The 13,482-nt window shown below is 44.0% G+C and overlaps 1 protein-coding gene and 1 long non-coding RNA gene across 4 annotated transcripts in view; one reads left to right on the top strand and one right to left on the bottom strand.

Moving 5' to 3' along the window:
• Positions 1-13,482, bottom strand: part of bcl2b (BCL2 apoptosis regulator b) — a 153,803-nt gene that overhangs the window by 81,541 nt on the left and 58,780 nt on the right. The gene's annotated exons all lie outside the window — the stretch shown is intronic.
• LOC140713827 (uncharacterized) overlaps positions 1-13,482 on the top strand; it is a 112,431-nt gene that overhangs the window by 87,677 nt on the left and 11,272 nt on the right. For both annotated transcript variants that reach the window (XR_012095742.1, XR_012095745.1), the window contains exon 2: positions 13,285-13,461. This is a non-coding gene — a long non-coding RNA (uncharacterized lncRNA). The remainder of the gene's footprint in view (positions 1-13,284; positions 13,462-13,482) is intronic.

Here is a 13,482-nt window from a genome sequence, read left to right as displayed (position 1 = left end):
AACATTTAAAAGAAATTTGGAAAAGTGCATGGATGGGAAGGGTATGGGGCTATGGTCCAGGTGTGAATTGACGGAGCTAAGCAGAATTACAGTTCAGCATGGATGAGATGGGCCGAAGAGCCTGCTCCTGTATTCTACGACTCTAAAATCATATTGGAAAATGTGATCATAACACAATAGAAAGCAATATTCAGAGTTATTCACATTTGGGGGGGGCTCTGTTTGTCATTCCCCTTTGATGCTGTTACATTTTTCATTTCAACATTAAAGGAAGTTAAAAACTAAGTGCAGAAATGGGCTCATGCACAATGTAAGGGGATGAGGTCAGTTTTTATATCATTTGATGGCTCCCCTTTCAACTTCCTGGTATTAATATTGTGGAAAAAGGAATACCATTCAAATGACATACACGGTACACACTCCACACAAACCTTATACCTTCCAACTTACAGACAGAAGGCTCACATTCAAGACCAGGCCCTTGCAAGCAACATCTGAAATTGATGACAAAAACAAATGCACTGAATTATATAAATTACAAGCAACACACACAAAACGCTGGAGGAACCTAGCAGGGCAGGGAGTATCAATGGAAAAGAGTAAACGGTCCACATTTCGGGCACAGACCCTTCATCAGGACATGAGTTCCTCCGGCATTTTGTGTGTGTTGCTTGGATTTCCAGCATCTGCAGTTTTCTCTTGTATAGGAGTTACAATATCAGAGCACATCACTGAATCCCCTCCGCCAATCTGGAACCCACTTGTCAAGATGATGGGGAGGGATTTTCGGAGCTTGGACCAACTTGTCAACTAGCACATTCGAAGATGAAGCTATTCTTAAAAGCAGATTAGAGGCTGTCTTTGTTACATGTATGTCAATTATTGAAACATTCAGTGAAGTGCATTGTTGGTGTCAATGACCAACACAGTTCGAGGCTGTGCTGGGGGTAGCCTGTAAACATCACCCTGCTTCCTGCAGCAACATAGCACGGCCACAATCTGCTAACCCTTATCTGTATGTCCTTGGAACATGGGAAGGAAACCAGACTACCCAGAGGAAACACAGGCTGGAATACTTGACTCTCAAGTTAACCAACTCAGGTAAGGACAGCCTTGGTAAAAAGGTGAATGAAGAGAAAAGTCAAAGCTACAGTGGTGACTTTATTAATAACATACGTGTGAGGAGAGTCCTCTAGGACACCAAGCTTTGCAAACAATCTGGCTGAGCTTCAGGTAGCTGTCAGGGCAATGTGCTTATCGGGAAACCTCATCAAACCGCGAGGAAGTCTTCAATTTGTGATGATTGGTGCTAGGTACTGTTGGATGCTGGTGCTTCTATGATCCAAAGTTTCTTTAGGCATCAAGAATAAGGTATAAAACTTCACTCAATTTCACTTGTCCCACTATTGAAATGTTCTCATAACCTATGGACCCGTATCATGTTCTCAATATTTATTGTTTATTTATTATTATTTTTTTTTTCTTTTTGTATTTCAACAGTTTGTCTTCTTTGGCTGAATGCCCAAATTGTTGCAGCCTTTGATTGATTCTGTTTTAGTTATTATTTTATGACAGATTTCTTGAAAATGCCCTCAAGAAAATGAATCTCAGGGTTGTATATGGTGAGAAATATGGATTTGATAATAAATTTACTTTGAACTTTGTTACTTCTGGCTGTTTTATTAAGTGTTACAACAGCAAAGAAGGAGTGTGGCAAGAGAAACAAAGACAAGAGAAGACTAAAAAGATGTGGTCTTCTCATACCAGACTAGAGATCAACAGTTAACCAGTAAGAAAGCTAGAATCAAGTAATATGACACATGCTATTGAAACTAAGAAGTTTCTAGAAAAACACAGAGGCAACTGTACTGTAATTACTTGGAAATTCACTGAAAAATTACATGCATATAGGTGGTTATAGAAAAATGATTCCTTAAGATTGTCCGATCCAGTGGGAGCAGTGGGAAAAACTCCTACTACCTATTGCATGCTGCTACTAGCCTATGTCTCAAGTAGCCTCTGACAGCCCAGTCCAGTTTCTGATCTTCACATGGGGCTTCAGTACGAGGCCGGGTGGAAATGTTTCCACTGACAGGAAAAGGGGCCAAGGCAGGTTACTGGCACCTTGAAACCAGTTGCTCTGGGCGGCTGGGGTTCGTCAGCCATGGTTGGCAGCTCACCTGGGAGAAGCAAAACTCTGATTTCAACCCTCTGCTGCCTTGAGGCTACACCCACTCATGGGGAAGGCTTCGGAATAAAATTCCAGAGCTGGAGTCCCTAAGCAGTCCCATGTTGAGTTCAACGCTGACTGGCAACTCCTGCGAAGCCGCTGGCACCAAATTGTATCGGTCTCTGCCGTTCCTTTGGATTCATGGGCTGCGTTGAGAGGGGGAGCTTGCTCCATGGGCAACAGTTTGCTCTCCATATCGTACTGCCCTGGCTTGCATATCATGTAGACGGCTGGATCACAACACCCATGGTCACACCTGACCAATGGAGGGCCTCATATGAAAATACGAGCAAGCACAGTAAAGTTAAACTACAATAAAGATAACAATACTGTGTGTCAGACTAAATGATAGCTCAGTGCTAAAGGCTGGGTGGTGCTGAAGGGAGGCAGGGTTTCCTAGCCTGAGTGACTGCAAATCAGGGATCAAACTGACAGATGGCACGCGATAAGAGATAAGATCACGACTGCTGACACCTGAAAGGTGCTTGCAGCAGTCTGAGCTGGCATGAAAGAAACATCCACCTGAGCAATCGAACAATGCACAAGATTTGTCGGTGCAGCATTCAGCTAAGAGTCAGCTAAAAACAGTAATCAGAACTGGAAAGGAAGGCGTGGGGGAGAAGAGATAACAGAGGGTAAGGGTTCCTTCCCTTCCAGTCCTGATGAAGGGTCTCTTTATTCCTCTCCATAGATGCTGCCTCACCTGCTGAGATCCTCCAGCATTCCTTCACCTGCCCACAACCTCCCTCTGGTGCCCCTCATCCTTCCCTTTCTACCATGTTCACCCTCCTCTCCAATCAGATTCCTTTTTCTTCAACCCTTTATCTCTTCCACCTATCACCTCCCAGGTTCTCCTCATCTCCCCTCCCCTACCCACCCACCTGGCCTCACCTATCTCCTACTACTCGTACTCCTTCCCTTCCCGCCACCTTTTTATTCTTACTCCTTTCCTCTTCCTTTCCTTCCTGATTATTTAAGTATTTATTCATTTAGTTAGGAGATACAGCACGGACGGGCCCCTAAGGCACACCAACCCACACCGCCCAGCAACCCGCCAATTTAACACTAGCCTAATCACAGGACAATTTACAGTGACCAGGCCTTTGGACTGTGGGAGGAAACCCATGTGCACAAGAGAAGAAACATACAAACATGCTTGCAGAGGATGCTGGAACTGAACTCTGAAGCCACAGCTGTAGTGGCATTGCGCTAAACGATAAACCCGTGAAGGGTTTCGGCTTGAAACGTTGACCATTTTTTTGCTGTTGTAGATGCTGACTGACCTGCTGAATTCCTCCAGCATTTTGTGTGTGTTACTGTTGTTAACCACAAAGCTTTGCGCTTTGGAAAATGGCAGAGTGAAATTAGTTGGCACTGACTAACTGGAATAGCCACAGAAAGTGAAAATTCAGGTCAGACATCATCTGTGGAGACAGGAGCAGTATTAACGTTCCAAATCAAAGCATTGTGATAGCTTGATCTGCTACCTGCCTCTCACAAGATTGGCTTTGTAGTTTTATACTAAAAACCACAGTGGATTTTGCCTGAAAGCTAAAATGAGCAGCAGCAATGAATTTCACTGCATCCTGCACTGATCTAAATGGTTGGGTGTGGTGGGGGGTGTGATCTGTTAACCACCTATAGTGATTCACGGACTAGGCCCTCGGGTCGTGGCATTGCCTGATGCAGCCACCCAGTGGAGGAGGCACTGGAGACGGTGTGGGGGAGAATAGAGGCACGGCACGTGCTGGGTTGGCGGCCGGCTCTCCCTTCGGTGCTGCTCACCCGTGTTTGCTCCCTTGATTGCCTTCATCTGCGGCTGACCCAGTGTAAGATTAGGAACTGCTGCCTGCTTGCTCTTACAGGAACGTGGCTCCAGGACAACACTCCATGCCCCACCAGTGTTCAGGCCATTATCAGTCAGGGACTATATATTGTTACTATATGCACTGTGTGAGAATGTGAGTGTAGGGACTGTGTTATGCACTTTGACCGTGGAGGAGTGATGTTTCATTTAGCTGTATGGTTGAATGACAAGTACACTTGCAGCACAGTTCACATTAACTACATATAGTCCAGAATATTGAGATCCTCGCAACATGTTCTAGGAATCGTAACCTATTCAGCAGATACTTGAAATCGAACCCATCCTATTTTCTACCAACGAATGATGAAAATTAGGAGAAAGCATGAGAATGGATGAGAAATCAGCCACATCCACGTGGCGGATGAGGTTTGATGGTCTGAATGGCTTAATTCTACTCCTACACCTCATTATGACCTAGATCATATTGCAATTTCAAACACAAAGTACACTGCAGATGCTGTGGTCATTGCAACATGTACAAACAAGCTGGAGGAACTCAGCAGGTCAGGCAGCATCCATTGAAACGAGCAGTCAATGTTTCGGGCTGAGACCCTTCGTCAGGACTGAAGAAGGAGGGGGCAGGGGCCCTATAAAGAAGGTGGGGGGAGAGTGGAAAACCAATCAGAGGAAAGATCAAGGGGTGGGGGAGGGGAAGCAGGGAGGGGATAGGCCGGAGAGGTGAAGAAGGAATGTAAAGGGAAAGCACTATGGGTAGTAGAAGAAGGCAGAATCATGAGACAGGTGATAGGCAGCTAGAAGAGGAGGCAGAGTGAAAGTGGGATGGGGGAAGGGAGAGGGAGGGAATTACCGGAAGTTGGAGAATTCAATGTTCATACCAAGGGGCTGGAGACTACCCGGACGGTAGATGAGGTGTTGCTCCTCCAACCTGAGTTTGGCCTCATCATGGCAGTAGAGGAGGCCATGTATGGACATATCCCAATGGGAATGTGAAGCAGAGTTGAAGTGGGTGGCAACCAGGAGATCCTGTCTGTTGTGGCGGACAGAGCAGAGGTGCTTGACGAAGCGGTCCCCCAATCTGCGCTGGGTCTTGCCGATGTAGAGGAGGCCACACCGGGAGCACCGGATGCAATAAATGACCCGAACAGACTCACAAGTGAAGGACTGTTTGGGGCCCTGAATGGTGGTAAGAGAGGAGGTTTAGGGACAGGTGTAGCACTTATGCTTACAGGGATAAGTACCAGGTGGGATAAGTCCCTCTCTACCCCTCTCTGCTTTTCGCAGGGATCATTCCCTCCGCGACTGCCTGGTCCACACATCCCTCCCTACAGATCTCCCACCTATTATTTTGTCCTAAATGTATTCTTGTTATTTTTGTACCATTGAGAATTATACAGTCCTCAATTTATTTATATCTTGCTATCTTACTATATGTTATATATAAAATTATTATCTCTAGCTAACTAAGTAGTTTAAAGATAATATCGGATTAAAAGGAGCACTTAACATATTGCAGATAACAGCAGTAAATCAGATATTGCTTGAAGAACAAGTGACAAAATATCAAAATTGATAGAGAGTGTATGTACACACACACACACACACACCACACACACACACACACACACACACACACACACACACACACACACACACACACACACACACACACACACACACACACACACACACACACACACACACACACACACACACACACACACAAAAACTTTATTAATATGTTAAGTGCTCTTTTTAATCCAATATTATCTTTAAACTACTTGGTTAGCCAGAGATCATAATTCTAGTGGACTTATTTCTCAACAGTTATCTACTTACAAACCTTTTAACTTTTATTTTTCAAACTACTTAACCTAGGTGCCACTTACACCAAGATGTACTAGCTTTATGTTTCCAAAACTCACTTTTCCCAATGATTTAGCAATCTGCAAATGCACAAGTACTACTATTTCGTGAATATTTTCTGCTGGAGGTTTCCCCCTGTGAGACTGTTAATTGCTCTACTTTATAACTCAAGATCAAAGATGGCCTGTCGCAGAAAGCAATCCTGATTACATTCAATGAATGTAGCTCCCAAACTCTGTTTGAGAATCAGACTTGCCCAGTCTACCTGAGAATTAAAGTTACTGATGATAGCTGATGACCTGACCTACTTCGCCGAGCACCACCATAGAAAGTGGTATTTCCCCAGAGGCCACTTATTTTAATTCCACTTCCCATTCCCATGTCAACATGTCAGTCCATGGCCTCCTCTATACTGTCACGGTGAGGCCACACTCAGGGTGGAGGTATAAAACTTTAAATTCCGTCTGGGCACCTGCAACCTGCACTCGACGGCATGGAAATCGATTTCTCAAACTTCTGGTAATGCCCCTTCCCCTCTCTCAACTTATCTCCTTACCTACCAATCAACCCCGTCTGGTGCTCCTCTCACTTTTCTTTCTTCCATGGCCTTCAGTCCTCTCCTATCAGATTCCCCTTCTCCAGCTCTTTATCTCCTTCCCACCTCTTCATTTGACCCCTTTCCCCACCTCCTTCTGGTTTTACCTATCGCTCTGTGTTTCTCCTCCCCTCCTCCCACATTCTGACTCTACGTCCTCATCTTTTTTTCCTCTAGTGCTGCCGACGGGTCTCGGCCTGAAACATCAGCTGTACTCTTTTCCACTGATGCTCCCTGGCCTGCTGCGTTCCACCAGCATTTTGAGTGTGTTGCTTGAATTTCCAGCATCTGCAGATTTTCTCATGTTTATTGTTGCATTATCTTCGCTCCTAGCTTCATGTATTAATTATTTATCTTTCCAGTTGTTGTGCTGCTGTTATTATTAGACCATAAGACATAGCCCACAGAGTCTGCTCCACCATTCTATCATGGCTGATTTATTATCCCTCTCAACCCCATTCTCCTTGTAACCTTTGACACCTTGACTAATCAAGAGCTCATCAACCTCTGCTTTAAATACACCCAATGACTTGGCCTCCACAGCTGTCTGTGGCAATGAATTCCACAGATTCACCACCCTCTGGCTGAAGAGTGGATTCCAAGAGGCCGCTGGCATGAACCTCGTAGCGGACAGGCTACAGGATGGGGTGCAAGCCGATGTTTGTCGATTAAAGCTCCCATTGATAGCCAATTAAAGCAACGAAGGAGACTGAAGCATTGAAGCAAGTATCGAGGTATGATCGGTTGCTCTGTACTGGAGAGGGAAAGGTCTGCTGCTGAATCTGAGCCCCAAGAGTATTTGGGGGTTGCTGCGACTCTTCTGTTCCTGGTCATTTTTTTTTGGTGGAGAGGTGGGATTTGGGGGTTGATGATCCTGCTGCCTTTCTCTTCCATGGCTACCTGAAGAATTGTAGAATTTCAGAGTTGTATACCTTGATGATAAATGAACATTTGAACCTTTAAAGAAATTCCCCCTCATCTGTTCTGAATGGGTGTCCCTTTATTTTGTGCCCCCTGATCCTAGACTATCGGAAACATCCTCTCCACAACCAATCTATCTAGGCCTTTCAATCTTCGATTGGTATCAATAAGATCCCCTCTCATTCTTCTAAACTCCAGTGAGTACAGGCCCAGAGACATCAAATGATCCACTTAGATTAACCCTTCCTTTCCCAGAATCATTCTTGAGCACCTCCTCTGGAACCCCTCCAATGCTAACACACATGTTCTTAGATAAGGGGTTCAAAACTGCCCACACAAGTTCATTGTCAACTGACACACATATACATATATACATCTCTCTCCAAATGAAACAACATTCCTCCAGACCACGGTGCACTTGCAAAGCACATATCACACATAGCATATAAAACAAAATATTACCACAAATAAGCTGTGAACTTGGTTTAAGATTCCAGTGGTAATCTTAGGGAAAAAAATTGGCCAGAAAATGCATTAAAAAAACTATGTGACTACTTTGGGTTTAATGGGCCTAACCATAAACAGTGGTGCTCCCAGATAATGGAAAAATCGCATGAAGGATCGTAATGTTCTCTCCTGAACCACAACATGCTTACAAAGTTCAAAGTAAATCATAAAATGAGGTTGGTAAACTTCACCATATACCAATCGCATTTTACAATTAATTTTCAGCTACAATTTCATCACGCAATATGATAGAAATGCACAATACTTAAATAAAAGGAATAACTACACTCACTTGCCCCATCATTGAAATGCTTTCAGAACCAATGATCTCACTTTAAGGACTCTATCTCATGTTCTTGTTAATTATTGTTATTTATTTATATTTGTATTTGCACAGTTTGTTGTCTACTGCACTCTGGTTGATCTTTCATTGATCCTGTTACAGTTACTATTCTATAGATTTGCTGAGTATGCCCACAGGAAAATGAATCTCAGGATTATATATGGCGAAACATATACTTTGATAATAACATTTGCTTTTAGCTTTAAACTGCTAGCCTTCTGCAGGTGAAGTACATTTCTGTGAATCACTGATTTCACCCATTTCACCTATTTGGACTAAGCTTTATTTGTCACGTGTACATTGGAACATACAGAGCATCTATTCTGTCAACGACCAACACAGTCCGGGGATGTGCTGTGGGCAGCTGGCAAGAGCCAGCATGCTTCCAGAGCCAGCATACCATGCCTATAACTTATGAACCCTAATCTGTACATCTTTGGAATGCTGGGGGGGTGGGGGGGGGGGAAGCCCATGTAGTCACATGGAGAACATACAAACTCTTTCATGCCAGAGGCAGGAATTGCTGATCACTGATTGCTGCAGAGCATTCTACGAACAGCTACCCTACTGCGCCACCCAAATTTTACTTCCTCAAATGTGCGTGGCTGCATCACAACTATGACCTTGGCAGACCTTCACTCCTCAAGCAGATTTGGAAGCTCAGCAGGAAAAATCGTGACTCGGAGCTTAACAGAAACGTTTGACTCAAGACACAGTCTGACTCCTTGCACGTGTATCACCCGAATACTTATGTCACCTTGTGCCATTATATTGGTGCCCCTCTCCAGCAGCCTCCTTTCAAGGAAGGTGCCAGAAACCCAGCCTTAACCAACCAGATCGATTTAGTTTAATCAACTAGATTTGATCTTGGAGTAGTTAAAAGGTCAGTATAACATCATGGGCCAAAGGGGCCATCCTGCACTGTTGGGGATCGATGTACCTGTTCCGTTTTTTTTGGGGGGGGGGTTTGTGCAGGAGGAGGGGTTTGGGTTTTGATGTGCCTGTGCCGTTTTTGTTCTTTTATTCTGCAGGGAGGGGGAGTTGGGGGGGGTGGGGGGTTGGTGATCGTGCTGCCTTGCTTTTCTTTCTTGGTTTCATGGCTACCCGGAGAAGAAGAATTTCAGAGTTGTATACCTCGATATTAAACGAACCTTTGAAACTTTTGAAGCTTTAATTCCATGAGCAATTTAAAAACCACTACGCAAACAAGTTTTTGCAAAGTTTGAAAATGTTACTATATTAACAATGAGCACAATTAATCATGAGGCAGCTAACTGGTGCAGAACAACAGTAGAACAGCAGAACAAAAACCCAGGTCCCATTGCTGGGCAGTAAATACTATCACAAGACAGGCTTTACTATTATGAGGATGTCAAATCTCAAGTGACTGATGGTATTTTTCTCTATTGGTTACTCATTTTCAATTGCCAGTTGAGCATTGTTACTTTCCAGTAGACCTAATAAACTTCACTTTTTCAGTCCATAAGACAAGAGAGGAGAATGAGGTCATTTGGCTTACCGAGTACGCCATTCCATCATGGCTGACTTATCATTCCTTTCAATCCCAATTCAGCTGCCTTGTCTACATTACCTTTGATGTCCTTATTAATCAAGAAATTACAGTACCACCCTATCAGCCTGCTCTCAATCATCAGCAAAGTAACGGAAGGGGTCATCAACAGTGCTATCACGCAGCACCTGCTAGGTAATAACCTGCTTATGTATGTCCAGTTTGGGTCCTGTCAAGGCCACTCAGCTCCTGACCTCATCAGCTCCTCGGTCCAAACATGGACCAAAGAGCTAAATACCAGAGGTGAGGCGAGAGTGATAACCCTCAACATCAAGGCAGCACTTGACCAAGTATAGCAAAAAGTGGAGTCAATGGGAATTAGGGGGAAACTCCTCTGCAATCATACTTGACACAACGGAAGATGGTTGTCATGGTTGGAGATCAATCACCTCATCCTTAGGACATCACCGCAGGAGTTCCTCAGGGAAGTTTCCTAGGATCAAACATCTTCAGCAGCTTCATCAATGACCTTCCTTCCATCATAAGGTCTGAAGTGGAGATGTTTGCAGATGACTGCACAACGCTCTACACCATTCATGACTCCTCAGATAGTGAAGCAGTTCATACCCAACTGCAGCAGGACCTGGACAATATCCAGGCTTGGGCTGACAAGTAACATTTGAGCCACAAGTGCCAGGCAATGACCATTTCCGACAAGAGAGGGTCTAACTGTCACCCCTTGATACTGAGTAGCATCACCATCACTGAATCCCCCTACTATCAACATCCTGGGGGGTTACCATTGACAGGAAACTAAACTGGTCTAGCCAGATAAACACCTTGGCTACCAGAGCAAGTCAAAGGTTAGGAATCCTGTGGCGTGTAACTCACCTTCAAACTCCCCAAAGCCGGTCCACCATCTACAAGGCTCAGGTCAGGAGTTCTCGCCACTTACCTGGATGAGTGCAGCTCCATCAACACTCAAGAAGCTTGACACCATCCAGTACAAGGCAGCCCACTTGATTGGTACCCCTTCCACAAGCATCCAATCCCTCTACTATCGATGAGCAGTTGCAGCAGTGTGTACTATCTACAAGATGCAGTGCAACAACACACCAAAGTTCCTAAAGCAGCACCTTCTAGACCCACGATCACTACCACCTGGAAGGACAAGAATAGCAGATACCTGGGAACACCACCACTTGGAAATCCCCCTCCAAATCACTCACCATCCTGACTCGGAAACATATCACCGTTCCTTCATTGTTGCTGGGTCAAACTCATGGAATTCCCTCCCTAACAGCACTGTGGGTGTACCTGCACCTCAGGGACTGTAGCGGTTCAGGAAGGCAGCTCATCACCACCTTCTCACGGGCAACTAAGGAGGGGCATTAAAAGTTGGCTTAGCTGGTGACGCCCACATCCTGCAAATGATTAAATAAGAAGAACCTATCGACCTTTGCTTTAAATATACCCAATGACAGGGCATCCACAGCCGTTTGCAGTAATGAATTCCAGGGATTCACTGCTCTCTAGCTAAAGAAATTCCTCCTCACCTCTGTTCTAAAAGAGAAATTCTTCTATCTTGAGGCTGTGCCCTCTGGTCCTAGACTCCTCACCCCAGGAAGCATCAATAATACACTAAAAGAGTAAATCTGCCCCACTTGTTTTTCCTTGCAAAGTGTTCTTGAAAATATACCTCACTAACTTACACTATAATTGGTTTGTGTTCAACAGTTATATCTTCAAGTAAATCACTTTCTTGCTGGTAGTGTGACAACTGCTAAAACAGGCTGCAGCTCTGAAGAAACATTTTGGTTGAACTCAACAGACAGAATTTGCAACTTGATAAGCCGATAGTGACATAGGCTGTAGGGTTTAAATTACTAGGAAATGGGTATTCTTAGAAAATAAAACACATGCTTCTCGGCAAATTCCTAATAAAACCAACGACATAGAAAACCACAGTCACCACTGCACCCAATATATATACACGTAGTTAAAAAGATCTAAAATACCACATAACCTGGCCTACATCTTTTAAAAGTTAAAAAACCATTTTAAAACTTGGTGCATTTCACCTAAGTTTCAGTAAAGCAGCTGGACAGTTAGCACACAAGTTAAAGCTTAGAATGACCTTTAATAGGCCTTTAATACTTCAATTCAATACACACATCACCTGAGTATAATTCACATTATTGGAAATCGGTATGATTGTGCGTGTGGTAAATGAGTTCAGTAGATGAGCCAGTTCTTAAGGCAACACAAACATTATTATAGCTTTCACTTCTGTTATCTCACACCATCTATGGCTTTGAAATTAAATGATAGTGACAATGAATATTAGGCCAAGCCCCAAAATCTACTATTGCCGGGGAATCGGTTACTATTCTGCCTTTCACACAAGTAAACAAGAACCATCATAACAATTTGTAAGGGACAATTTAAATATGCTCTTACTTAGAAAAGGGAGGCAGCAGAGCAGACCTGTTTAAAGCGGCATTTTTGTTATTTTTCCATCATCCCTTATCCTTTGTCACAGGGATATTAAAAAAGCATGTGCCAATAAGTCCATTCTCAAACTGACTTTAATGACATTCACCAGCTTACGGTGTAAATGTTCTTCCTGTCGTAACAAGTCATCGAGTCATACAGAATGAAAACAGGCCCTTCAGCCCAGCAAATCTGTGCCAGCCAAGGTGCCATTCTAAGCTAGTCCCACTTGCTAGTGTTTGGCCTCTATATCTTCCAAACCTTTCCTATCCATGTACCTGTACAAACGTATTTTAAAAGTGATTACTGTACCTGGCTCAACCACTTCCTCTGGCAACTCATTCTATACACACACCACCCTTACTCTCTGTGAAGAAGTTGCCCTTCAGGGCTCTTTAAATTTTTCTCTCTCACTTTAAGCCTGTGCCTTCTAGTTTGTGATTCTCTTTTTAATTTCCTTTTATGTACTGAGACTCTGCACGGAATAGGCCCTTCGAGTCACATTGCCCAGTAATCCCCCCTATTCAACCCCAGCCAAATCACGGGACAATTTACAATGACCAACTAACCTACCAACCGGCACTTCCTTGGACTACAGGAGGAAACCGGAGCACCCGGAGGAGACCCAAGCAGTCACGGGGAGAACGTACGAACTCCTTACAGGCAGCGGCAGGAATTGTATCTGTACTGTAAAGTGTTGTGCTAACCACTACGCTACTGTGCTACCCCTTGGGTGGAGGTTGGTATGAGACTGGGTGTCACCTTAAGGAGGTGTGCCACATTTTTTGTTGCTGTATACGCTATCGTAACTATATGTACTGTGTTTTGCCACCTTGGCCCCAGAGGAACGCTGTTTCATTTGGATGTATAAATGTGTAGTTTAATGACAATTAAACTTGAACTTGAATGTCTATAAGGTGCCTGCATTGCTATACAGCTGTGATAAAGAACTTTGAAGTTTATTTACTGATCTCTCCATTTGCATTACTGCCAGACTCCACAGAGAGTATTACGATGTTCACCTGCAAGACAGCCCATTCCTGTGTTAAAGAAATGCCCTCAGAAAAATGGATTGACAACTGAGTCTGCCTCAGTACTTGCAAGATCAGCATCTTTAAATCACAGCGAAGAAATCAAGGGTAACCATAAATCATGCTATCAAATCAGCTTGGTAAGTTGGTAAGAAGGCTGC

This window comes from Hemitrygon akajei, chromosome 20 (assembly GCF_048418815.1).
Source record: "Hemitrygon akajei chromosome 20, sHemAka1.3, whole genome shotgun sequence".
Taxonomy (NCBI): Eukaryota; Metazoa; Chordata; class Chondrichthyes; order Myliobatiformes; family Dasyatidae; genus Hemitrygon; species Hemitrygon akajei.
This window is presented reverse-complemented; position numbering and strand designations above follow the sequence as displayed.